The sequence below is a fragment of the Hypanus sabinus genome, chromosome 23 (genome assembly GCF_030144855.1).
Source record: "Hypanus sabinus isolate sHypSab1 chromosome 23, sHypSab1.hap1, whole genome shotgun sequence".
In the NCBI taxonomy this organism is placed as follows: domain Eukaryota; kingdom Metazoa; phylum Chordata; class Chondrichthyes; order Myliobatiformes; family Dasyatidae; genus Hypanus; species Hypanus sabinus.
The window spans coordinates 13,436,909-13,462,520 of NC_082728.1; the positions used below are offsets into that span (position 1 = coordinate 13,436,909).

General features: G+C 43.5%; 1 protein-coding gene and 1 long non-coding RNA gene across 9 annotated transcripts in view; one reads left to right on the forward strand and one right to left on the reverse strand.

The window, feature by feature from the left end:
• Window positions 1-3,491: 3,491 nt before the first annotated feature.
• On the reverse strand, window positions 3,492-25,608 carry LOC132379980 (uncharacterized). Of its 5 annotated transcripts, none has more exons than XR_009507589.1 (5): window positions 23,914-24,007; window positions 20,387-20,574; window positions 11,756-11,930; window positions 4,360-10,637; window positions 3,492-3,894 (listed from the first exon to the last, which is right to left on the reverse strand). It is a non-coding gene; the product is annotated as an uncharacterized LOC132379980 (long non-coding RNA). The 5 variants fall into 5 exon arrangements; XR_009507590.1 differs by having other exon boundaries at window positions 3,493-3,894; window positions 20,387-20,531; window positions 23,914-24,046; XR_009507591.1 differs by lacking the exons at window positions 20,387-20,574; window positions 23,914-24,007 and adding an exon at window positions 25,048-25,608 and having other exon boundaries at window positions 3,537-3,894; window positions 4,360-4,510; window positions 10,475-10,637.
• gprc5c (G protein-coupled receptor, class C, group 5, member C) overlaps window positions 24,051-25,612 on the forward strand; it is a 31,415-nt gene continuing 29,853 nt past the window's right edge. For 2 of the 4 annotated variants that reach the window (XM_059948408.1, XM_059948404.1), the window contains exon 1: window positions 24,372-24,630. The gene's annotated coding sequence lies outside the window, so the exon portion shown is untranslated. Of the gene's footprint in view, window positions 24,188-24,209; window positions 24,342-24,371; window positions 24,631-25,612 lie in introns of those variants that run through there. The other 2 variants (XM_059948407.1, XM_059948409.1) reach the window with 2 other exon arrangements.

Here is a 25,612-nt window from a genome sequence, read left to right on the forward strand (position 1 = left end):
GTGCTCTATGACTCCATAACTCTTTAATTATTGTCTTTCTTCATTAATTATCTCTTGTCTGGATTCATAGAACAAACCAAAATAATTCATTTGGAGCTCCGTTTTCACTTCCGCCTACGGCTCACCCCACAATCTCACCACCCTCTGAATGAAGAAGTTCACCCTCAGATTCCCCTTTCATCCTTCACCTTTAACCTTGTGGTGAACTACATATACCTGTCTGGACATGCCCCTGCTGACTGCTCCTGTGGCTCCTCCCATAGACCCCTGTATAAAGGCGATCAAGGCCTGAGCCCGGCCTCTCAGTCTCCAGGATGTAGTATGGCGGTCACTCACTGCTTGTTCCTTCTTCTAGTCAATAAAAGCCGATATCTCGCCTTACGTCTCAGAGTGAGTTATTGATGGTGCATCAAACCTCTAATTCCCCTCAGTGGAAAAAGCCTGCTTGCATTTACCTCTCATCATTTTGTATACCTACATCAAGTCTCCCCACATTCAAAGCCATTTCTTATGTGCCTCCTTTCAGTCATTGGTGGCTGAGTTTTACTTCCATTTCAAGCAAGTTTGATAGTTTAGTCAAAAGAATAATTAAGTTTGTTTTGGAACAGTTTCTGTGGAAAATAATACGGATATAGTGGTTTAAGAGAATTTAATCAGTGTCCCATAGGAAAAGTAACTTGCATTCATGGTATTATTCTAACAGGGAAAATCTCCCAAGACAAAACAGAGTTTAATATTAAGCATGAGTAGCCAAGGGTTGGGTGAAAGGAGTGGGGTTGTCTTTAATCTAGAACATTGAACACAGTACAAAACAGGAACAAACCTCTTGGTCCATTATGTTGTACCAGACTAATTAAACTAATGATACCTAAAAGTCCCAATCTGCTTCCGATAAGAAGAAAATTGTAAAAAGCCACATAAATGAGTATTACAACAGGAAACTGAAAATGTGTTTATATAAACATGAATAGAAGTAAGAGTGGATGCCCTTTTGAAGCTGCTCCTCCATTTCATAAGATCGAGGCTGATCAGATTGTCGCCTCAAACTCCGCGTTCCTGATGACCCGTAAAACCTTCCTCCTCCTTGCTGATCGAGCATCCGTTAAGCTTGGCCAAAGAGGCCAGTTTTAAATTGCTCCTCACAGGAGGAGGAAAGATGTGAGAAGTTTAAGGAGATGTAAGAAAGATGGCAGATGCTGGAAGTCTGGAGCAACACACACACAGAATGCTGGAGGAACTCAGCAAGTTGGCAGCTTTTATGGAGGGGAATAAACAGTCAACGTTTCAGACTGAGACCCTTCACCCACCATCTCGTACTTGTCCCCGTACCCCACTCGAAACATTAACTGTTCATTTCAAAGTTCAAAGTAAATTTATTATCAAAGTACGTATAAGTCACCATACACTACCTTCCCCAGCTATGGGTAATTAGCCCTATTGCCTTGCGGACAGCTTCAGGAGAGCTGAAGGCTACGGGAGTCAACTCAGACAGCAAATCCAGAGTGGAGCCCCTAAGGCAGTTGGACATCATTGAACATTCTTCCGGCAGCTCCGCTCCCGCAGCCAAGCTGGTGCCAAACATATTGCTTCATAAGCTTTCCTTTGGACTCCACTGGTGAGGCCGAGAGGAGGATCTTGACGACTGGGCATCTCAGGATATCCATACTTTCTGCCCAGGCTTGTGATGATCATTATCATCACCCATTGTCCCTCGAGACAGATGCCAATCAACCAACCACTACCTTGAGATACATATTGCGAGCTTCATGGATGGACAAACAAATACAAAAAAAAAATCAATGAAAAATGACACACAAAGACTGAAAAGCAACCAGTGTGCAAAAGAAAACAAAATGTGTAAACGCAGTAAATATATAAATACCAAGAGCACGAGTTGTTGAGTCATTGAAAGTGAGTCCATAGGTAGTGGAATCATTTCAGCGTTGAGGTGAGTGGAGTTGTCCACACTGGTTCAGGAGCCTGGTGATTGAAGCATAATAACTGTTTCTGAACCCAGTGGTGTGAGGCCTAAGACTCCTGTACCTCCTTACCAATGGCAGCAGCAAGAAGAGAGCATGGCCTGGATGGGGCGGGGGGGGGGGGGGATTCTTGATGATGGATGCTGCTTTTCTAGTGGCAGGGCTCCTTGTAGACATGCTGAATGCTGCCTGCAGATGATCCCTATTCTTCCATTCTCGGTATATTCATGAGCCTCTTAAACAGCTCCATCATACCTGTCTCCATCACGTCCCTCAGGCACCCATCACTCTGTGTCAAACACTTGCCTCTCATATTTCCTTTGAATTTCAACCCTCACCTTAAATGCATGCCCTCTAACCTTAGATATTTTGACCCTAGGGTAAAGAAACTGGATGCCTACTCAATAATCATAAACTTCCATCAGGTATCCCCTCAACCTCTACAGCTCCAGAGAAAACAACCCGAGATTGTCCATCTTCTCCTTACAACAGCGGTCCTCTCACACAGTAGTAACCTGGTAAAATTCCATTGAACTTCTTCTAAACTTTCTTCCTATAATGATGGTGGGGTACGTGGGAAGTTGGAAACCAGAATTGAATACAATACGCCAGATACCTAACGATTTACTCAAAAATGAGGATCAAGTTTATATGATGTGAAATGTGTTGTCTTGCAGCAATAGTACAATGCAAAGACATGAAATTGCAATAAATTACAAAATTTAAAAAAATGCAATAAAAGGGAATAACAAGGTAGTGTTCATAGGTTTCTGGACCATTCACAAACCTGATGATCAAGACACAAGAAGATGTTTCTGAAACATTGAATGTAGGTCTTTGGGTTCCTGTACCTCTCCCGTAATGGTAGTACTGAGAAGAAGGCTCGTCCTGGATGGTGGGGGTCCTTAACCACCTCTGGAAGATCTCCTGGTGAAGGGTCTCGGCCTGAAATGTTGACTGTACTCTTTCCCATAGGTGCTGCCTGACCTGCTGAGCTCCTCCAGCATTTTGTGTGTGTTGCTCGGATTTCTGCAGGTTTTCTCTTGTTCGAAATTTCACATTTGTCAGTGATAATAAACCTGATTCTGATTTTAAATACAGAACATTCTGCACTTGCCAAAAATCCAAAGTAGCATACGGGTCTCAGCCTGAAACTTCAACCATTTATTCCCCTTCATGGATGCTGCCTGACCTGCTGAGTTCTCCAGCCTTAGCTCTGATTCTGATGCTGACTCTGTTCATTTCCAGATGTGGCCACTAGGTGGCAGCAAATGCTTCAGCTTTCCAGGTACCGGTCAGCAGATTGCCTTCCCTTATTTTAGCATCTTTGCATATGTTGGTATTATATATGGATGTGAATATCCCTGTCCAACGTCATCAGTGTAATGATTCTGGTAGGAACAAAACTTCTGCACTTAAAGCACACACTTAAATGGCAAACTTTCAGTAATAATTCCCGAAAACTGTGCAGGGGAACAACGCTGTTAGAAACAGTGCAAGCAATCACTGTGAGACATCATTTTTTTAATATATCAAAACAAACTTTCATAAATTCATGAATTTCAAAATTATTGACAAGAATTAACTGTGCAACACCTTGTTTTCCTTACATTTAGTCAATAAGTAGTATTCAATACATTTCTTAAAAACCAATAGCATTGTTGCCTGTCATGTAGACCCTTGAGGTGGTATGTTACTACAGTAATTGAGGGGCTTCCTCATCCACCCAGCCCCTCCCTCTTGTAGGACTCTATACTGTGGTCCTTCCCCACTGAATCCTTGCAGTGGCTGCATCGAGCTTCAGTGGGTCCCTCAGCACGTACTCCTGCCGACTGGCAGCGTTCCTCCACGGACATCTCCATGTGCTGGTGTAAGGAAGACCAAGTCCAGGATGTGGCCCCACAAGCCCTTTGAACTAGCAACACAAGAAACATCAAGTGGTTATTCTTTTGCTGCCTGACCTACTGGGTTCCTTCAGCATTTTGTGTGTATTACACAGACAAGAAGGCACAGTCTGACCCCAATGCCTACTTAATTGCCATATTTATTCATATGGATTCCACCTATAAAGAGGTATTTCCTTTGTTCTAACCATCCCATCCCAACTTTCTTTGGGAATGAAAACTAACTTGTCTTCTCAATCTCAGTTCTGAATTATTAGCTTGTTTCTCTTTTCACAGATGCTGACTGACCTGCTGAATTATTTCCAGCAATTTTTTTGGTTTTACTTCAGATTTTCTGCAATTTATTGACTTTTGTTGCTCTTGAACCAGAGGGGATAACTTCACTCAACTTCACTTGTCTCATCACTGAGCAGTTCCTACGATCTATGGACTCACTTTCAAGCACCCATCTCACATTCTCAATATTTAATGCTTACCTATTTATTTATTTGATTGTTTGTTTATTATTTCATTTTTTCTTTTTGTATTTGCACAGTTTGTTATCTTCAGCACACTGGTTGTTTGACCATCCTGTTGGGGGTGGCTTTTCATTGATTCTATTGTGTTTCTTGCATTTACTGCGAATGCCTGCAAGAAAATGAAGGTCAGGGGTGACATTTCCTATATGTACTTAGATAATAAATTTACTTCCTACTTCGTGCTGTGTCAATAAAATTAAGTTACGGCCTGACATACAGTAAGCCCATTCTTCGTGCCACCCTTCTTTCGCGAAGGTAACTGTGGGTCCTGTGAGAAGGGAGGTCAGCTGACTGTGATGGCAAGTGGGTATCTGTAGCTGACACTGACCCAGGTAACAGGAGCCAGCCGGGGCTCGAACAGCCACCACGCGTGTGGAACTCATTGCCACCAGAGGGCAGAGCTGCCCTGCACCAGAGCACCCACCAGCCACAGGTTCAACCCCGGCTTTTAACTCTGGGATTCATTGTGAGGGAGAAGCTGTCTGAGGACATTGTCCAGGGGGTGTTATCACCTGGGGTTGGGGAGGGAGGTTGAGCGGGAAGGAAAGGAGAAGCAGTAGACATTATTTCAGTTCTAAACACAGAATAGATTCTGCAGATACTGGAAATGCAGAGGAACAGGCACAAAATGCTGGAGAAACTCAGTAGTTTAGACAGAAGCTATGGAGGGAATAAAGAGTCAAAGTTTTGGGCAAAATGTATGGAAACAAAGAAATCGATGTTTATGCCATCAGGTTGGAGGCTACCCAGATGAAATATGAGGTGCTGCTCCTTTAGCCTGAGTGTGACCTCACCATGACAGTGGACTGACATGTCGGAGTGGGAATGGGGAGCGAAATTAAACTGGTGAGCCTCTGGAAAATCCTCCCTGCTGCCGGCGCTAAACCCTGCAAGCAGAACACGCACTACAGCTGTCCATTCCGCTCCTCGCTCACCGCCATTCCGAGCCCCAAACTCTCCTTTCATGTGAGACAACACTACACCTGCCAGCCTCCATTCTCACCCCTGTCAGGGCCACCTACTGTATCCGGCGTAGCCTCCTCAACATTGCTGGGTCCTGACATAGATTGGGGGACCTTTGCTCTGTCCACAACAGGGAGGATTTGCCAGTGGCCAACCATTTTAATTCCAATCCCCATTCCCATTCCCATTCCAACATGTTGGTCCTTGGCCTCCTCTACTGTCACAATGAGGCCACCCTCAGGTTGGAGGAGCAACATCTCATATTCTGTCTGGGCAGCCTCCAATCTAATGGCATGAACAGCAATTTCTCTAACTTCTAGAAATTTCTCCTCCCTCCTCCTTTTCCATTCCCCATTCTGACTCCACTCATACCCTTTCTCTTGTCCTCCCCTGTCTAGGGGAGTGATGAGAATTCCCTGAGGGCTAGATCTGATGGGCTGAATCACCTCCTGAGTTAGAGAAAGCAAGTGCTGAACTGTGAAAGTTTCCCAGGTGCTTGTCAAAGTCGTGGCAGAGAAAGGGAGATGTTTGTCCTCAATTACCGGTTCTGTGTAATTCCTCTCCGCGCCTTGTCGCACATTGGGCGGCACCTTGCCGTTTCTTTGGCACTCGTCCGGTTTTTACGGGGCTGAGTGGCTGGGTCGATGCTCAGCCCGGCACGGATGGAGAGCGTGCAGGGAGCTGGCCGGATTCGAACCCTCGCCTCAAAGTCTGGTGCTGATGGCACTACACCACTGGCCGGTACATTGCCAGTTCTAAAGCAGGTTATCTGACGTACTGAGATGTTCCACACGGATGTACATCTAATACTCTTTGTCTGTCGGTGTATATGTAGCTAATGGGGTTTGAGTGTGTGAGAGAGAGAGAGAGAGAGAGAGAGAGAGAGTGTGTGTGTTCACAAGCACTAGACACACAGGTAATTATAAGCAATTATAGTGCAGACAGTAGGATCTGGAATCACATGAGGAGAGCTTCTCCCTCTCAGTTCCAGCAGTTGGTCCTGTGTGGACTTTGCATGTTCTCCCTGATAAGTTTTCCTCCCACACCTGTTGCTATCATATGCAGGTTAATTGGTGAGTATAAATTCTTTAGTCAGATTCTATTGTGGTTTATTTATTTAATGAGATACAGCGCAGAATAGATCCTTCCAGGCACGCCACCCAGCAATCCTCTGATTTAACCCCCAGCCTAATCACGGGCAATTTACCAATTAACCTACCAACCAGTAGGTCCTTGGACTGCCGGAAGAAACCAGAGCACCCGGAGGAAACCCACGCGGTCACAAGGAGAACGTATGAACTCCTTACGGTCCACGGTGGGAATTGAACTTGGGTCGCCTGTACTGCAAAGCGATGTGCTAACCACTATACTACTGTGCAGCCCCATTTAATTCTTACCTCCGTTCACCCACTACTTTTAAATCCTGCCAAAGGGTCTGGGCCTAAATATTTTTGAAAATTTGGCGCCCTTATTTACAAAAGACAGGATTAAATACATAGGTGCTCCGAAGATAAAATAATTGGTTATTTGAGGAAATAAATAAATATATATACTAAAGTTATTACGAACTCCGTGGAGCATGTGGGGATCTTCCGATATCCAGGCACTCTTTCTTTCTTTTTTCCTCTTTTTCTTTTTTTCTATAGGGATGTTAGGGGGAGGGGCTAAGGGGAAGGGGGAAGGGTATATATTTTTTTCTTTCTGTAATCATTTGAAAACTCAATAAAAAAAGTTTTAAAAAAAGGGTCTGGGCCTGAAACATCGACCGTACTTTTTTTTCATGGATGCTGCCTGGTCTGCTGAGTTCCTCCAGCATTTTGTGTGTGCTGCTCGAATTTCCAGCATCTGCAGATTTTCTCTTGTTGTGATTTCACTACTTTCAATTATTCACACATTGAATTTGATTGATTCATTTTATTCCATTTCCACCACTAACTGGGCAGCAATACATCAGAACAATTCTGTTTGAATGCACTAAAACAAATTGATTCAGTCAACAATCCCCTGTGGTCTTATGAGCACAAGAAGTTCTGCAGATTCCGGAAGTCCAGAGCAACACATAGAAAATGCTGGAGGAACTCAGCAGGTCAGGCAGCATCGATGGAAATGGATAAACAGTTGATGTTTCAAGTTCGAGATTTCTTAAAGTAATTTCCAGTACAGAAGTGTAAAGGAGAATGAAATAATCATTACTCTGGGTTTGATGAAGCACAAAAAACACAATAAGATAAAGAATACAATAATAATTAAAAAGCTGATTGTATGTACAGGTATTTAAGATGAATCAGAGTCAGAATCAGGTCCTTTATCACCAGCATATGTTGTGAAATTTGTTAACTTAGCAGCATACATGGAATACATAATACAGCAGAAGAAAAAAATTAACAATAAACAATAAATAACATTATATGTATCGTGCAAAAAACAGAAATAATATATTATATAACAGAAATAATATATATTTGAAAAGTGAGGTGGTGTTCATGGGTTCACTGTCCATTTAGGAATCGGATGGCAGAGGAGAAGAAGCTGTTCCTGAATCGCTGAGTGTGCACCTTCAGGCTTCTGTACCTCCTGCCTGATGGTAACAATGAGAAAAGGACATGCCCTGGGTGCTGGAGATCCTTAATAATGGACACTGCCTTTCTGAGACACCGCTCCTTGAAGATGTCCTGGGTACTTTGTAGGCTAGTACCCATGATGGAGCTGACTAGATTTACAACCCTCTGCAGCTTCTTTCAGCCCTGTGCAGTAGCCCCTCCATACCAGACAGTGATGCAGCCTGTCAGAATGCTCTCCATGGTACAACTATAGAAGTTTTTGAGTGTATTTGTTGACATGCCAAATCTCTTCAAACTCCTAATGAAGTATAGTCGCTGCCTTACCTTCTTTATAACTGCATCGATATGTTTGGACCAGGTTAGACCCTCAGCGATCTTGACTCCCAGGAACTTGAAACTGCTCACTCTCTCCACTTCTGATCTCTCTATGAGGATTGGGTGTGTTCCTTTGTCTTACCCTTGCTGAAGTCCACAATCAGCTCTTTCATCTTACTGACGTTGAATGCCAGGTTGTTGCTGCGACACCACTCAACTAGTCTAGTTACAGGAGTGTCTGTACATGATGTGACTGACTGGAACTGATAAAGTAGTGGTGGTGGGGGGGGGGGGGTGTGGAGGGAAGGATTGGTGGGTGGAGGTGTTAATCAGCCTCACTGCTTGGGGAAAGTCTTTTTTTTAGAATCTGGATGCTATGAAGCCTCTTCCCTGATGGGACTGAGATAAACTGCTGAAGAGTGAGTCACTTCATCAGGACTGGCATGGAAGGGGGGAGAAGCCAGAATAAAAATGTGGGGGGAGGAGGAAGTACAAGTTGGCAGGTGATAGGTGAGATGAAGTGAGAGGGAAGGTGGGTGGGGGAGACAGAGGGGATGAAGTGAACACCTGGGAGGGGATGGATGCATGGTCTGTTCTTATGTTAACTGTTTATTCCTCTCCACAGATGCTGCCTGACCTGCTGAGTTCTTCCAGCATTTTGCGAGTGTTGCTCTGGTTGTTTTCTTTGTTGCTGTGATAGAGGGATGGGAAAATCCTCTGGGGCGTCCTTCTATAAGACATCCCGGAGTGGTATAGAGGCAATAAAATTGTTTTCCAAGTGCAGTCATCATTGTAATATGAGAAAGATGACAGGCAGCGTATACCTGGCAAGGTGACGCAAGACAGAAAATGATACCCTCAGTGGCCACTTCATCAGGTGCACCTGTAAACCAGTCAATCAGGTAGCAGCAACTCGATGCATAAAAGCACACAGACGTGGTCAAGAGGTTCAGTTGTTGTTCAGACCAAACATCAGAATGGGGAAGAAATGTGATCCAAGTGATTTTGAACAGTGAATAATTGTTGGTGCCAGATGGCGTGGCTTGAGTATCTCAAATACTGCAGATCTCCCCGGATTTTGATACACAACAGTCCCTAGGGCAGGGGTTCCCAAAATTGTTTTATGCTACGGACCAAAATCAGTAATTAAGGGGTCAGTGGACCCCTGTCCTGGAACCCCAGCGTTAGAATTTACAGAGAACAGTGCAAAACATAAAAATACATCCAGTGAGTGGCAGTTCTGTGGGTGAAAACAGCTTGTTAATGTAAGAGGTCAGAGAAGACACAGGAGGACACAGGTTTAAGGTGCTGGGGAGTAGGTATAGGGGAGATATCAGGAGTAAGTTTTTTACTCAGAGAGTGGTGAGTGTGTGGAATGGGCTGCTGACAACGGTGGTGAAGGCGGATACGATAGGGTCTTTTAAGAGACTTTTGGATAGTTACATGGAGCTTAGTAAAATAGAGGGCTATAGGTATGCCTAGTAATTTCTAAGGTAGGGGCATGTGCAGCACAACTTTGTGGGCCGAAGGGCCTGTATTGTGCTGTAGGTTTTCTATGTTCTATAAGAATGGCCAGACTCGTCGAAACTGACATGAAGCTGACAGTAACTCAAGTAGCCATGCGTTGTAACAGTGGTGTGCAGAAGAGCTACTCTGAATGCATAACTTGTCGAATCTTGAAGTGGATGGGCTACAGCAGCAGAAGATCGTGAACATGCATTCAGTGACCACTTTAGTGGACACATGAAAGACCTAATAAAGTGGTCACTGAGAGTAGATATAAACTAACAGGTAAATTGGCTGGGACTCTTGCTTGCCTTTGTTCATACTGTGCCTGGAGAGAACTTTGCTTTAATGTACCACGAGAAAAGTCTTAATATTTGAGTAGTTGTTTGATCAAACCATTTTCCAATGTGAATTGTCATCAAAAGATTCACATCACTCCCAAAAAAATCTCTGGAGATAGAGAGGATGGTTCTGCAGGTTTAATTTACCAAGTTTAATTTACCAATTCACCATGCTCAGAAGCACTGGATGGAAAAATCTCTAACAATGCAAGAAATTGCATTCTCCTAAGCAAAGCCCCATAACATACTCTTGCCAAAGCAAAGCTGCAACGGAAATATTCGGCTGTCTGAACATGTGCTAATCAATTATTGAAACATGAGGATTACAGGTGCGACACTAGTGATGAGAGGTGATGGTGCAATCAAGAAAAATGGCTTTGGCTTCACCTGTTTACTGGCTGCGTCCAATTTCAAACCCTGTCACAGGAAAGCAGCATCCATCATCAAAGATCCTCACCGTCCAGGCTGCGCTCGGTTCTCGCTGCTGCACAAGTACCTCAGGACTCACACCACCAGGTTCAAGAACAGTTACCACCCCTCAACCATCAGGCTCTTGAACAAAAGGGGATAACCACACTTATCCATTGAGATGTTCCCACAGCAAATTATCCTACTTTAAGGACTCTTTATTTTGTTACTTCATGCTCTCGTTATTTATTGCTATTTATTTATATTTGTGTTTGCACAGTTTGTTGTCTTCTATGCTCTACTTGATCTGTCACTGATCCTGTTACAGTTACTATTCTACAGATTTGCTGAGTATGCCCGCAGGGAGAAGAACCTCAGGGCTGTATGTGGTGATAATAAATTTTACTTTGACTTTTTGACTTAGATTTTAATGTTCCTTTCAACTCCTTATTCCAGTCTGCACCTCTAATCTCAAACGAACTCAATAAAAACAAGCTGACATCCACAATGTAAATATAACCTTTCCCCTCATTCATTCATCTGTAAAATACCAGGCTTTGTAAATTGTCATGTTAATGAAACAGTGATTATATATTTTTTTACTCTCCACAATGCAAACATAAAATGCAATTCAGTTTGGTGAAAGAAACCCGCTGGTATAAATTATAGCTGCTCTCTAAGATGTTAATAATACTGAAATAAAATGTCATGTAAATGTATTAATGATAATAATGAATTTGCAAGCAGTAGTCTTTCTGGCTCACCTTGAAGGAAGCTCTGCATAAAGATTTGGTGATCCTTTGCGTGACCAGAACTTCTCCTTTTCTGCCTGGTTAGCCTCCAACCTGATGGCATAAACATCGACTTCCCCAACTTCCAACAATTTTTCCTCCCCCCCTTCTCTTTTTTCATTCCCCATTCTGGCTCCCCTCCCACCTCTTCTCTTCTCCTCACCTGCCCCTCACCTTCTTCTGATGTTCCTCCCCCCCCCCCCTTTGTTCTACGGTCTGCTGCACTCTCCAGTCAGATTTACTCTTGTTTAGCCCATTACCTCATCCACCTATCACCTCCAAGCTTCTCACTTCAGCCCACCCACCTTCCCCCTCACCTGGCTTTACCTATCACCTGCCAGCTTGTATTCCTTCCCTTCCCCTTGCCTTCATGATCTGATTCTTTCCCCCCCCCCCCCCCGCCAGTTCAGATGAAGGGTCTTGGCTCAAAATGCCAACTGTTTATTCCTCTCCACAGATGCTGCCTGACCTGCTGAGTTCCTCCAGCACTTTGTTTCTCGGGATCTCCAGCATCTGCAGGATGTCTTGTGTTTCCCTTTTCTGATGCTTGCTGTTGTTGGATATTGGTGCAGAGGGATCCCTGGCATCCAACTGTAGTGAGTCGATCAAACTGGTTCAGAGGATAATCCGTTTCTGAGTTCACGCTGGAATCAAACCAGATTGCAAATTTTAACTAAAATTTCACACAGTTTGAAGAGAACTAAATAAATATTTGATCTCAGTAAAACAGAGACTGAAATAAACTTTTATTAATTATTTTTATTATTGCTAAATCCATCATATTTTAAACTGTAAGTGTGAACAAAATACTAAGAACCTTCAGAAGATGTGTCTGGGACAAAGAACTGGGGAGGAACACCAGCTCAGATCTAACAACCCTAAATGGATTTAAAAACTGTTACAGAAGCAGCAATGAAGAATCCTTCTACATCTGTGTGTGACGGTTTTCCTGAGTCTCCACCGGGACTTGCATGACTGGCAGTACACCGAGGGGAAGCTACTGACAAGATGAACACTACCAGAGATGGAGGGCCTTCACTGTGGATTACAGGAGACAGGCTCGGCCCGATCAACATCAATGGCTCTGCAGCTGAAAGGGTGTGCAGTTTCAAGTTCCTTGGATTGCACATCACTGATGATCTCACCCGGACTTTACACACTGACTTTATGACAAAAAAAGAGACAGCGTCTCTTCCACTTTGGGCGACTGAAGAAGTTCAGCATGAGCTCCCAGATCCTCAAGACCTTCTACGGGGGCACCATTGAGAGCACCTTGACTGGCAGTATCACCGCCTGGTACGGGAACTGCGCCAACCTCGATCGCTGGGCACTGCAGAGAGTGGTACGGACAGCCCAGCGCATCTGTGGATGCAAACTTCCCTCCATTGAGGACATTTATAGCAGCAGGTGCAGAAAGAAGGCCTGGATGATCATCGGGGACACCAGTCACCCCAATCATAAACTGTTTCAGCTGCTTCTGTCTGGCAAATAGTACCGCAGCATTAAAGCCAGGACCAACAGGCTACGGGACAGCTTCTTTCTACAAGCCATTAGACTTTTAAATTCACATCTGTAACACCCTGGAAAAGGTTTCACTGCTAATGTAATGGTTTTTCTGTACCAGCAGTGTTTGGGTCATGCCTAGAGATAACGGGAGCTTTGGAATGTGTGCCGTCCATTGAAGGGAGGGTTTTTTTCCTGTTGTGTGCCTGAGAATGGGGTGACCTGTTCAGTGAGAAATGAAGAGAGGAGATGCCTGAAAGGAGAGGTCGTAGCCAGCAGGACGGAGTGGATTCGGAGTGGGTCCGGGAGTCGATGAAGCCCGGGGAAATCGATGGAGGACCAACAGAAGGGAAACGGTGAGCTCCAGCATGTGCACTGTAGGCTGTTTCATTAAAATGGGCCCTTTTCTTTACGAACCCTTCAGTCAAATTAAGAATTATAAAGCTAAATCTTTTAATTGCATATGGTGTACTGACTGTTATTTTGTGGTACTGACTCGTAACGGGGAACAGATCACACAACAAACAAGAGGCTTTGCACCTCAGAGACAGTCTTCCCTAAACTAATGCTGCCGACCGTTGCCATGGAGTCATAACGCAAAGATTTTTACTCCCTAACATTGTGGGATGGATGTAAGATTTAAATAAATTCTAATTCTAATTCTAAATGCCAGCGCTCTAATCGGCAACAGAAGAAGACAACCCAGGAAAATGCCTTTTCCAAAAGCTTCTTCCTGGAGAGCGCTTTAGACCTATTAAAGCAAAAACTTCACAATACTTCAAGAGTTTCCTCCTTCAGGCAGTTGATCTGATCGACCATTCTACTTAACCCCCCCCCACCCCAGCCCCCTCTATTTGTTACTCCCATCACTGCACTGTAAACACTTTAAGCTACTTTTTATAATACTGTTTACACTGCAAATACATTCTGGTATTTATGTATTTGTGCACATTTTATTTCATATCTGTGCTTCTAACGTTTTTTATCGAATGTTTTATTCTGCATAATTGTTAAAAGTTGTAATTTGTTTGTTGCCTGTTGTGCCAACACAACACATTCTGAATACATTTGAATGTATTTGGTGAATAAAGTTGGTCCTCAATCCTTGATAAGGTCCGAGTTTTATTCTGCTGCTTGATAAGTTTACCATTAAAGTATACTTTGTTCATTATGTGCCGTGCCGTATGATGTGGGTGATCTTTAAAGTATGCTTAGGCATGGTTTAACCGAAGTATAAGGCTTTTGGGGATAATAGTGAATAAAGGTTCACAGCACTACGGAGGAATTCCCCCATGTATGGTGCACTCTCAGAAGTTCAACTAATGAACGATTTCTCAATCATGTTTGTTTGTTTATTCAGAAATACGATGTGGAACAGGCCCTTCTGCTCCAACGGGCCACAGTGCTCTACAACCCACCTACTTTAACACCATCCTAGTCACTGGGCAACTTACAATGATCAATTACCCTGCTAGATAGGTCTTTGAACTGTGCTCAGGGGGAGAACATGCAGACCCCTTACATATGGCGCTGGAATTGAACTTTGAACTCCAGAACGCCCTGGGTTGCAATATCATCACGCTGACTGCTAAACTACTGTGGTGACGTCTTATGAGAGTAGGACGAGTTGTTTCATTGTCTCTGAACTGAAAAACTGGACCAAGATCTACTGAGGTGTTGCAACTATGCACTCCCCTCTCCACCCCTGCTCTCATTTTAAGACAGCTTTTGTATTCTATGGGCATTGCAAATTCAAACTTCTATTTGTTTTTATGATAGGTAAAGGTCACAGCTTCATCTCTCCTTGGGGTGGGAGTTAATTGGCTCCAAGGGAACAAGTTCTGAAATCAAAATAACGAGTGCCATTGCATCAAATTATCTGGTTACAAGGGGGAAGTGTATAGTAAAGCAAGCTTTCCCTTGTTAAAAAAACTTCTTAAAAATTTATAAAGAATTAAGATTAATTACACCATTCTTTTCCAGTCAACTAGGGATTTTCTTTTGGGATTTAATGTATTTTGTTCATTTTCTGCTGTGTAATAATTTTTCTTTTCTAATCTTTAATTTAGTTCTTTTCTCTCTAGGCTGCTTTAAATGTTAGCTTGTTCTGCAGTTTTATGAACTAATTGTGGGTGGGGAAAAAATAGATTTTTTTCGTACCAGACAAACAACAAAACAAATGTTAATTATAATCTCTAGAGTGGTACTTCCTTTCCTTAGTAATTATCTTTAACTACGCTGGAATATCTTCCCAGAAAGAAACACAAGACTTGCCTATCATAAACATTGATCAAGACTTTCCAAAGCATTTGATATCTGATGTATAATTCCTGTTGTATTCCTAGAAATTTTGCAATTAATTTGCACCCATATCTATTAAATAGCCAGACAACCTGTTTCAGTGATTGTAGTGAAAATACAGAGAGAAGGAGGTACAGGAGAGAGTTAAATCTGATTCCTCTTCAGTGTATGAAAATAGAAGTTACAATGGTTTTAGTCTGGTATGTAGGAATGTTCTAACAAAGCACAAGGGAACCGGTCCATAGATATGTTTTTAAAGCTTAAATGAGCACCCGAACAGTGGTCTACACCCTTGACAAAAGATAATGGTGAAAAGCATGTTTGTTTGGGGAAGTATTGGAGCACAGGATCTTGTGGGGGGGGGGGGTATACGAAGGGGCAATTTCTTTGTGTAAGTGGGAATCTTAACTTAGGCTGGGTCATGATGAGAAAGAGAGAGACAGACAGAGAGAGAGAGAGGGAAACAGAGAGAGAGAGACAGACAGACAGACAGACAGAAACAGTGAGAGGGAGGGAGAGAGAGAGAGACAGAGACAGTGAGGGGGTGAGAGAGAGAGAAACAGACAGATAGAGACAGTGAGGGGGTGAGAGAGAGAGAAACAGACAGAGAGACAGTGGGGGGGGGAGAGAGAGAGAGAGAGAGAGAGAGAGAGAGAGAGAGAGAGAGGGAGAGAATGGAAAAGTTTGTTGGGCATCTGTGGTTTCCTCCCGGCAGTGTATTGTTTTCATTTGTTTGGTATTTTCTTCTTTACATCATAATTTATAGGCATAATGGTAGTATAGTGGTTAGCACAACACTTCACAGTACCAGCAACACTGGTTCAATTCCCGTCACTGCCTGTAAGGAGTTTGTACGTTCTCCCTGTGACCGCGTGGGTTTCAATCGGGGGCTCTGTGTCTTCCCACAGTCCAAAAACGTACCAGTTAGTAGGTTAATTGGTCATTGTAAATTGTGCCATGGGGTACAATTAGGCTGGGGTAAAATCAAGAGATAGGTGGGCAGCACAGCTCAAAGGGACAGAAAGGCCTACTCCATGTTGCAGCTCAATAAACAAATAAGTAAATAACTCTAATAACAGTAATTTCTTATAACCTTTATGGATATCTCTTGCTGCCGAATCAGAAAATAGCAAGGAATAAATCTTAAAGTATTTTAATAACAGTGAAAGGGCCAGTACAGCACCAATGGGCTGAATAGGCTTGTCCTATGCTACACCAGTTCTGTGATTCTTGAATCAATGAGACAGCACCAGCTGCTAATACAATGTAAAAGCTAAAGGGAATCTGGAGGAAGGTTAATTCTTCCTTGCCAGCGTTAATGCTGCCTTGGAATCCCAGCAGTGTAACAGCACAGAACAATGGCATTTGACCATGCCAGCTGCGAGGGGAAAGGGGAGCCTGAGCAACCAAAAAACCCACCCACTAATCACAGTCACCACGTGCCGTCGCCTACACTGCACCTGAATACGTACATCCTGGATCAGACTACAACCACCTGCGGACCCACCAAGAGACAATCCCTCAGGAGGACATCACGCTTGACTCCAGTGATAGCACTACTGTCTATCAACACTCTTCCCCTGCTCCTTCCCCACAGCCCTGCAAATTATTCTCTCCTGCCTATCGAATTCCCTCTCTAAAGGGAACGATTAATTCTGACACTACCTGATTAACTCTGTTACCACCAGTCTTGCTGCATGACGTGCAGATGTCTCAGCATTTACTTATTTCAACTATTAATGACTTTGGCATTATCTTTTATATTTACTGGCCATCGAAGGGTGATTTTCTGGGCATCGAAAAGATCTGGCAAATCCGTGTGTAGCTCGGGAATAATCTGCTGTTGCTTCACTGTGCTGGCTCCCAGATGGAGCACTCCCTTGCTATTTTTTGAAAACCGTAGCTCTATTTTTTGATGTATCATTCACTCAAGATAAAAGATATTACTCTCATGAAGTTAAACAGCATTTTTACCCAATATCAGCAAAGAATGATGTATAGATGTTGTGGTGAACTACATATACCTGTCTGGACACGCCCCACCCACTGACTGCTCCTGTGGCTCCTCCCACAGACCCCTGTATAAAGGCGATTGAAGGCACTGCTCCTCCCTCAGTCTCCAGGATGTTGTGTGATGGTCTCTTGCTGCTGATAGTGCTTTTTCTTCCAGCTAATAAAAGCCTACCTCTCGCCTCACGTCTCCGAGAGTTATTGATTGTACATCAGATGTGAAGTAAAACTTCCTTGATTTCTTGGAGTTAGCAGCCTGATGACATGCCAACACTTCACAAACTTTTAAGAAAGTAGAGGCACTGTCGTGCTTTCTCTGTACTGGCACTTACATGCTGAATGCAGGACAGATCCTCTGAAATGATAACACCAAGAAATTTAAAAATGACGACTCTCTCCACTTCTGGTCCCTCGACACAGCCCAGTCCATCACAGGTAAAGCCCTCCCCACCACTGAGCACACCTACAGTGAGCGCTGATGCAAGAAAGCAGCATCCATCATCAAGGACCCCACCATCCAGGCCAGGCCCTCTTCTCACTGAAGCCATCAGAAAGAAGGTACTGGAGCCTTAAGTCCCACATCACCAGCTTCAGGAACAGTTATCTCCTTTCACCCATCAGGTTCCTGAACCAGTGTGTTTAAAGTCACTCACCTGAACACTGAACAGATTATGCAATCTAAGGACTCACTTTCAAGGATTCTACAACTCATATTCTTAATATTTATTTATGTATATATGTATGTGTAATGCCCTGGTTCATATTTTTTACTGTTATGCTGTATGTTCTCTCTTCATCTCCTCTCGAGCAAAAGCCCCAAGTCCAACCTTAGTGTCCCTCACCAGAGAAACCTCCCCTTAATCCAACCATCCTAGTTGGATGGCTCACAATTCTCCTCATCTCTTATCTTCAACAAAAATACAAACATAAGCTGAGAACAAGCAGCTCTCGGAACAGCAGAAAATGAAATACATACAACGTAAAAATATGAACCAAGGCAATACATATGTAATATTATTATCATTCTTCTTATTATGTTGCTTTTTTTGTATTTGTACAATTTGTTGTCTTCTGTACATTGGTTGTTTGTCCATCTTTGAGTGCACTTTTTCGTTGATTCCATTGTGTTTCTTTAAATTTACTGTGAATGCCCACAAAAAAATGAATCGCCGGGTTGTGTACATGACATATATGTACTTTGATAATAAATTTACTTTGAACTTGTAAGTCCAATCTCAGATCAGCATAGATTAACTGCTGGGATATTTTGTACCTACTGTGCAAGTCATACTAGGGGTTTTCCTTGGTAAGCCTATGAACCTGATGCTGAACTAGGCGTGAATTCTGCTGGGAGCCCAGTATCCAGTGAATCAGTAAAGCAAATTTCAAAGTAAATTTATTATTAAAGTGCATATATCTCACTGTAATTAACCCTGAGATTCAGTCTTGCAGGCATACTCAATAAATCCATAATAGAATCAATGAAAGATCGCACCAACTTGGGCCTTCAACCAGTTTACAAAAGACAACAAACTGTGCAAAAACAAAAAGGAAGAAATCATTAGAAGTCAACAAATAAGCAATAAATATTGAGACTATGAGATGAAGAGTCCCTGAAAGTGAGTTCATAGGTTGTGGGAACATTTCAATGAGGGGCAAGTGAAGTTGAGTGAAGTTGTCCCCTAAGACCAGGTTCAAGGGCCTGATGGCCGAGGGGGAATAACTGTTATAATTTGTTATCAAAGTAACTATGTGTCAACACCCTGAGATTAATTTTCTTTCAAGCATTTATAGCAGAACAGAGAAACACAATAGAATCAATGAAAAACTACACAAAAACAAAGCCCGACAATCAATGTGCACAAGATGACAAACTGTGCAAATTCAAGTAAAAACTATTAATGAACAAGTAAATAAATAACACTGAGAACATAAATTACAGTCATAGAGAAGTACAGCATAGAAGCAGACCCTTCGGTCCATCTAGTCCATGCTGAAACCTTTAAAATTCTGCCTACTTCCATTGACCTGCAGCAGGACCATACCCCTACTATCCATGTACCTATCTAAATTGCCTTGTGTTGAAATCGAGCTTGCATACACCACTTGTGCTGGCAGCTCATTCCAAACTCTCTAGACCCGCTGAATGAAGTAGTTTCCCCTCATGTTCTGTTTAAACTTTTCACCTTTCACCCTTAATCCATGTGTGGTGCATGGCCAAGTGGTTAAGGGTGTTGGACTAGCGATCTGAAGGCCGTGAGTTCGAGCCCCAGCCGGGGCAGCTTGTTGTGTCCTTGAGCAAGGCACTTCACCACACATTGCTCCAGTCCACCCAGCTGAGAAAGGGTACCGGCAAAATGCTGGGGGTTAACCTCGCAATAGACTGGCGTCCTATCCGGGGAGTGGTGGGGGGAGGAGGGAGTCTCAGTCGCTTCACCGGAAACCAGCATAAGCACCGGCCTGATGAGCCTATAAGGCTTGGGACAGACTTTAACTTTAACCTTAATCCATGACCTCTGGTCGTAGTCCCATCCAACCTCAGCAGAAAAAGCCTGCTTGCATCAACCCTATCTATACCCCTCATAATTTAGTATACCTCTATCAAATCTCCTCTCAAACTTCTACATTCTAAGTAATACAGTTCAAACATATTCAATCTTTCTTTATAGCTCAGATTCTCCAAGCCCTTCTCTGCATTCTTTCAACCTTGCTAACATCTTTCCTGTAGGTAGGTGACCAAAACTGCACACAATGCTGCAGATTAGACCTCAGCAATGTCTTATACAACTTCAACATAATGACCCACCTCCTGTACTCAATATACTGATTTATGAAAGCCAATGTGCCAAAAGCTTTCTCTATGAGGTAAAGCTTCCATCCCGCTGTTATAAGACTACTGAATAGTTCCCTCGTACAATAAGATGGACACATGACCTCACTATTGACATTGTTATGATCTTGCAGCTTATTGTCTATTGTCTACCTGAACTGCACTTTCTATGAAGCTATAGCACGTTATTGCTTTACCTCAATGCACTGTGTAATGAATTGATCTGTATGGACAGTGTGCAAGACAAGCTTTTTACCGTACCTCAGTGACCGATTCCAGTTGCCGAGATATTTCATACTGGCAGAGTGAAGGTAGCTTGTTCTAATGGCCTGCCAACTTTTGACCAAAGGATACTGTGCTCTATTTTCATTTACTTTTACTTAGACATACAGTTCGGTAATGGCATTTCTGACCCAATGAACCCCCCCCCCCCCACTGCCCAATTAACATACTAACCTGAACAACTTTGGAAGATGGCAGGAGATCAGGGAACCCAGAGGAAGCCCACACAGTCACAGGGAGAAGATACGAACTCCTTACAGACAGCAGTGTCACAGGCGGAACAATAGTGTTACTGTACTGGGTCTTTACAGCATCCAAACTATCTCGACGTGGGTTAAAAAATTAGACTCAAAATAATTAACCTATAAAGCCAGACAATAGTAGACCATAACAATTATGAACATAGATAAGCCATACAGTCTGCTTCACCATTCAACAAGGGCTCTGGCTGGGTGGATTCCGGCCTTAACTCCACTGTCCTGCCCGAACCCTATGATCAGTGATTCCCTTGTATAGTAAAACAGTTACTGAAAACATCTTGATGCCAATTACATCGTCTGTCTCCATTTATCACAATTATTACCAGATTTCCACTTGTGTGTGCTCATGTGCAAGATCATTTGGGAATTTTTCACATCATTCAACATTTACAGGCCTGCCTTATAAACTCCAACCCATTAACTGAGATTACTCCAAATGTAACAGAAAGAGAATCAGGTTTATTAGCACTGACAGATGTCACAAAATTTGTTGTTTTGGGGGCAGCGGCACAGAGCAATACTTTAAAAAATCTATAAATTACAATAAGAAATGAGCAGTACACACACACACGCACATATATACATACAGTAAATATATGTGTCACTTAAGCATCACTTTATGTACATACAATCAATCTGTGGATATGAGCCAATCTTATGTATTAATATTTATTGTGTTTTTAAATTATTTTTATAATTCTGTACTTTATCTTTGTGTATTTTTTAAATCTTTTAAAAGATTTTTTTTTGCTCAGCATAACAAAACTTTCAATTTCCGTTTACATTTCTTCCCCTCACAGATATCAGGTATCACAACACTTCCATCAAAATATAGACATCACCACAACATCCTATACAAAAGCCCTTATTAGTATAACATCTATATACTGCAGAAAAGGTTGCCATGTTTTATGAAAACTATTTGCTTTTGAGTGTACCATACATGTCAAAAAGTCCAAAGGAATGTATTCCATGATTAATTTATGCCAACCAAAAAATCCAGGGGCCTTATCAGATATCCAACAAAGTAAAATGTTCTTCCTCGCACAAAAAGTTAGTGTGTTTTTTTAATTATATTTCATTGGATCCTGAGTAGCAACTATTTCATTCTCCTTTACACTTGTGCGCTGGAAATGACATTAAACAATCTTGAACCATATACCTATATTTATATCGGTTGATTCGTTGTTTGTTCAGAAACCTGACGGTGGAGGGGAAGAAGCTGTTCCTGAAACATTGAGTGTGCGTCTTCAGGCTCCTGGGTGGTGGATGTTCTTAATGATGGATGCCACCTTTTTGCAATGTCCTCGAATGTGGGGAGGCTAGTACCCGTGATGAAGCAGGCTGAATTTGCAGCCTTCTGCAGTTTTTTTCCGATCCTGTAAATGGTCCCTCCATACCATATGGCGATGCAACCGGTTAGAATGCTTTCCATGGTATGTCTGTAGAAATTTGCTCGAGCCTTTGGTGACACACAAAATCTCCTCAAGCTCTGAATGAAATATAGCCACCGATGTGCCTTCTCTTTGATTGCATCAATGTGTTGGGTCCAGGATAGATTTTCATCAGAGATGAAGCCAATCTTATGTATTAATATTTATTGTGTTTTTAAATTATTTTTATAATTGTGTTCTTTATCTTAGTGTTTTTTTAATTTTTTTAAAATTTTCTTTTTGCTCAGCATAACAAAACTTTCAATTTCCAGTTACATTTACGTCTCTTCCCCTCACAGCTATCAGAACACTTCCATCAAAATATAGACACCACCAGACATCTTCGTCAGAGATGAAGATCTACTTTTCCTGCCAGCTTAAGGGTGAGAAACAATTCTGACTGAGGTTAGAGACAGAATCAGATGCACATCTGCTCTGGCAGAGTTTGCAGGCCATTACTTCCTAAAAAAGCAAAACTTAATATCCTGAATAGCAGTGATGCTTCACTTCCAGATGAGCTCAGTGCCTTCAAAGGGAAAATAAAACTACTCTGCAGCATCTGGTGACATTGTGAGCTCTCTCTCGGAGGCCAGCGTCAGAACATCCTTCAGGAGGGCGAACCCTCGCAAAGCACCAGGCCCTGACAGTGTACCTGTGCCCACCAACTGGCGGGAGTGTTCAAGGACATCGGCAATCTCTCACAGCTGCTGTCGGAGGTTGCCACCTGCTACCAAAGGGTGAAAATCATACCAATGCCCAAGACAGCGTGAAATGCCTCAGCAACTACCACCCAGTGCACTCAGATCTATTGTGACGAAGTGATTTGAGAGGGTGGTCATGGCTGGAAACAACTCCTGCCTGAACAAGGACCTGGACCCACTGCAATTTGCCTATCGTCACAATAGGTCAACAGCAGGTGCAATCTCATTGGTTCTCCTCTCTACCTTTTGGATTATCTGGATAAAGCAATACCTACGTCGGGCTGCTCTCTATGGTTACAGCTCAGTGTTCAATACATTCATAGCCTTCTTTATTGTGAGACCCAGTCAATGTGGATCACCTCCTCGCTAACAATCAGGGATGCATGCTTAGCCCACCGCTCTATTGTCTCTACCCCCATGACTGTGCGGCTAGGCACACTCAAATACCATCCAAAAATTTACTGAAACATTTCAGGTGGTGACAAGGAGGCGTACAGGACTGAGTTAGATCAGCTGGTTGAGTGGTGTTGCGACAACACCCTTGCACTCAATGTTCGTTAGGCCAAGGAATTGATAGTGGACTTCAGGAAGGGGAAGTCGAGGGAACACACAGCAACCCTCAGCAAGAGATCAGCAGTGGAAAGGGTGAGCAGTTTCAAGTTCCTGGGTGTCAGCATCTTAAGGGATCTATCCTGGATCCAACATATTGATGCAATTACAAGAAATTGTAACAGCGGCTATATTTCATGAGGAGTTTGAGGAGATTTGGTATGTCACCAAAGACACTCGCAAGTTTCTACAGATGTACTGTGGAGAGCATTTTAACTGGCTGCATCACCTTCTGGTATGGGGGGGGGGGTGTCACAGCACAGGATTGGAAAAAAGATAAACAGTCAACTCCGTCATTTGCATTAGCCTCCCCATCACCCAGGACATGCCCTCTTCATATTGCTACCATCAGAGATGAGGTACAGGAGCCTGAAGGCTCACACTCAGCGATTCAGGAACAGCTTCTTCCCCTCTGCCATCCGATTTCTGAATGACAATGAACCCATGAACACTTACTCAGCATTTCCCCCTCTTTTTTGCACTACTTATTTAATTTAAATACAGTATATATATTTCCTATTGTAATTTACAGCTTTTATTATTATGTATCGCAATGTACCACTGCTACATATATATGTCAGTGACATTGAATCTGACCTGATTCTAATCTCAGCAGGAAATGCTTATACAAGGAACTGTGAAACAATTACGATGCTGGAAGTCAAAAGTAAAGTCAGAAAATTCTGGAAATACTCAACCGTCAGGCAGCATCTGTGGTTAAAGGAACAAACGGCATTTCAATTGTTTTACATTTCCTTCTTTCAGTAGAGCCAATGAGATTAGCTGTTAGTTCTTGTGCAGAGTTAATCCTGTTACTCTGTGGATGCCGACTGAACCGATGGTACTTTGTGAACAATTTATTTCAGAAAGCAGAAGCCATCGCGGGGAGAGGTAGCCTCACAGAGAAATCAAACCCCCGTCATCTTCAGCTCCGAGCAGACGAGGACTGCCCTCTGTGGCAGGATGGTCCAGGTAAACTCAGACACTAATTGGCGGGGAAAGGCTTGAGTCGAGCAAGAACGAAAACTCCGATCAGCTGGACTGAACGTTCAGGGTCGACATAAGTCAATTTAACGCCTGAAGCTTCCCTGACAACTAACTCACCCTGGGGCAAGTTACAGAGCAGGTGATACCCCGGGGGATATGCTACTTTATGACTCCGTGAAGAATCTTTTAAACTGCCGCCAAAGTGCTGTTCAAGGGGGAAGGGGGATTCCTGAGCAAGGCGTGTGAGAGGGAGCGGGCCGCCGAGGCTGGGCAGGGTCACGTCACGCTGATGTCAGTGCACAGACTCGGCGAGTTCGGGAGCTCCGCTCAGTGTGTGGATGCGCCCCGTCGCCGAAGCTCGCCTGCCCCGTGTTTCTGCGTGCGTGCTTCCCCACAGCAGCGAGTGCATTGGCAGTAGACGCTGCATCGTAAGTGCAAGCAAATTGACTTCTTTTGTGTGTGTGTGTGTGTTCCGAAGCAAGCCTTGTTTAATAAGTTTTGCTTTTAGGGGTTGGGTCCCGTGGAGGGGACCGGCCGGGCTCTGTGTGTGAGGGCGGTGGAGGGGAATACGTGCCTTGGGCGCCGGCTGCGCACCCGGGACCCGTGTGTAACAAAAAGCAAACACACGGTAGAGTAACTCAGTGGGTCAGGCAGCATCTGCTGGGCGCGTCGACTGAAAAGGCGAAGGACTGCAAAACTTATAAAATGTATTTGCAGACGGTATCCGTGGTTCCGCCGGAGTTGGGAGGTTGGGAAGTGTATGGCCTCTCCGAAGCACGAGTCCGCGTCCGTGCGGGGAGTTTTCAAGCGAGGGGCTTTGTGCTGTGGAAGCAGCCTACTTTTACCTGCTGCTGACCCCCCGTTGATGCTCCCTCGGGCTTTCCTGCAACCGTGCCCGAGCTCCCTCTCCGAGCAAAGATTTCGAATCGTCCCAACTCTTCCCGTCCCATTGTGTTCGCCGCGTCCCCACGCCTTTCCATTGTCCGCCGGTGTCCGATTCCCCCCGGGGAGTTAGAAACCTCGCCTTCAGCGCTTCTCTCTGGTGGATGGTTCGGGGGGGGGGGGTCTGTTTTTATTTATTTTCAGTGTTTCCCCTTGAGTCTGAGGCTTTGGATTCTACTTCAGAGATAACACCGAACAAAGCGGAGGGCGATAGGTTCTTGTTTGGTCAGGACGTCAAAGGTTACGGGAAAGGCAGGAGAATGGGGTTGAGAAGGATAATAGAACAGCCATGATGGAATTATGGTGTAGACGCGATGGGCCAAATGGCTTCACTCTATTCCAATATCTTATCGTCTTAAAACTGGGCTGTAACTGATCTGGTAGTCTGGCAGTGTCGGAGATGCTGCCTTTAAACTCCACCTGCCCCCTCCTTGCGTTGTAGATGATGGACGCTGACGAAATGATTCT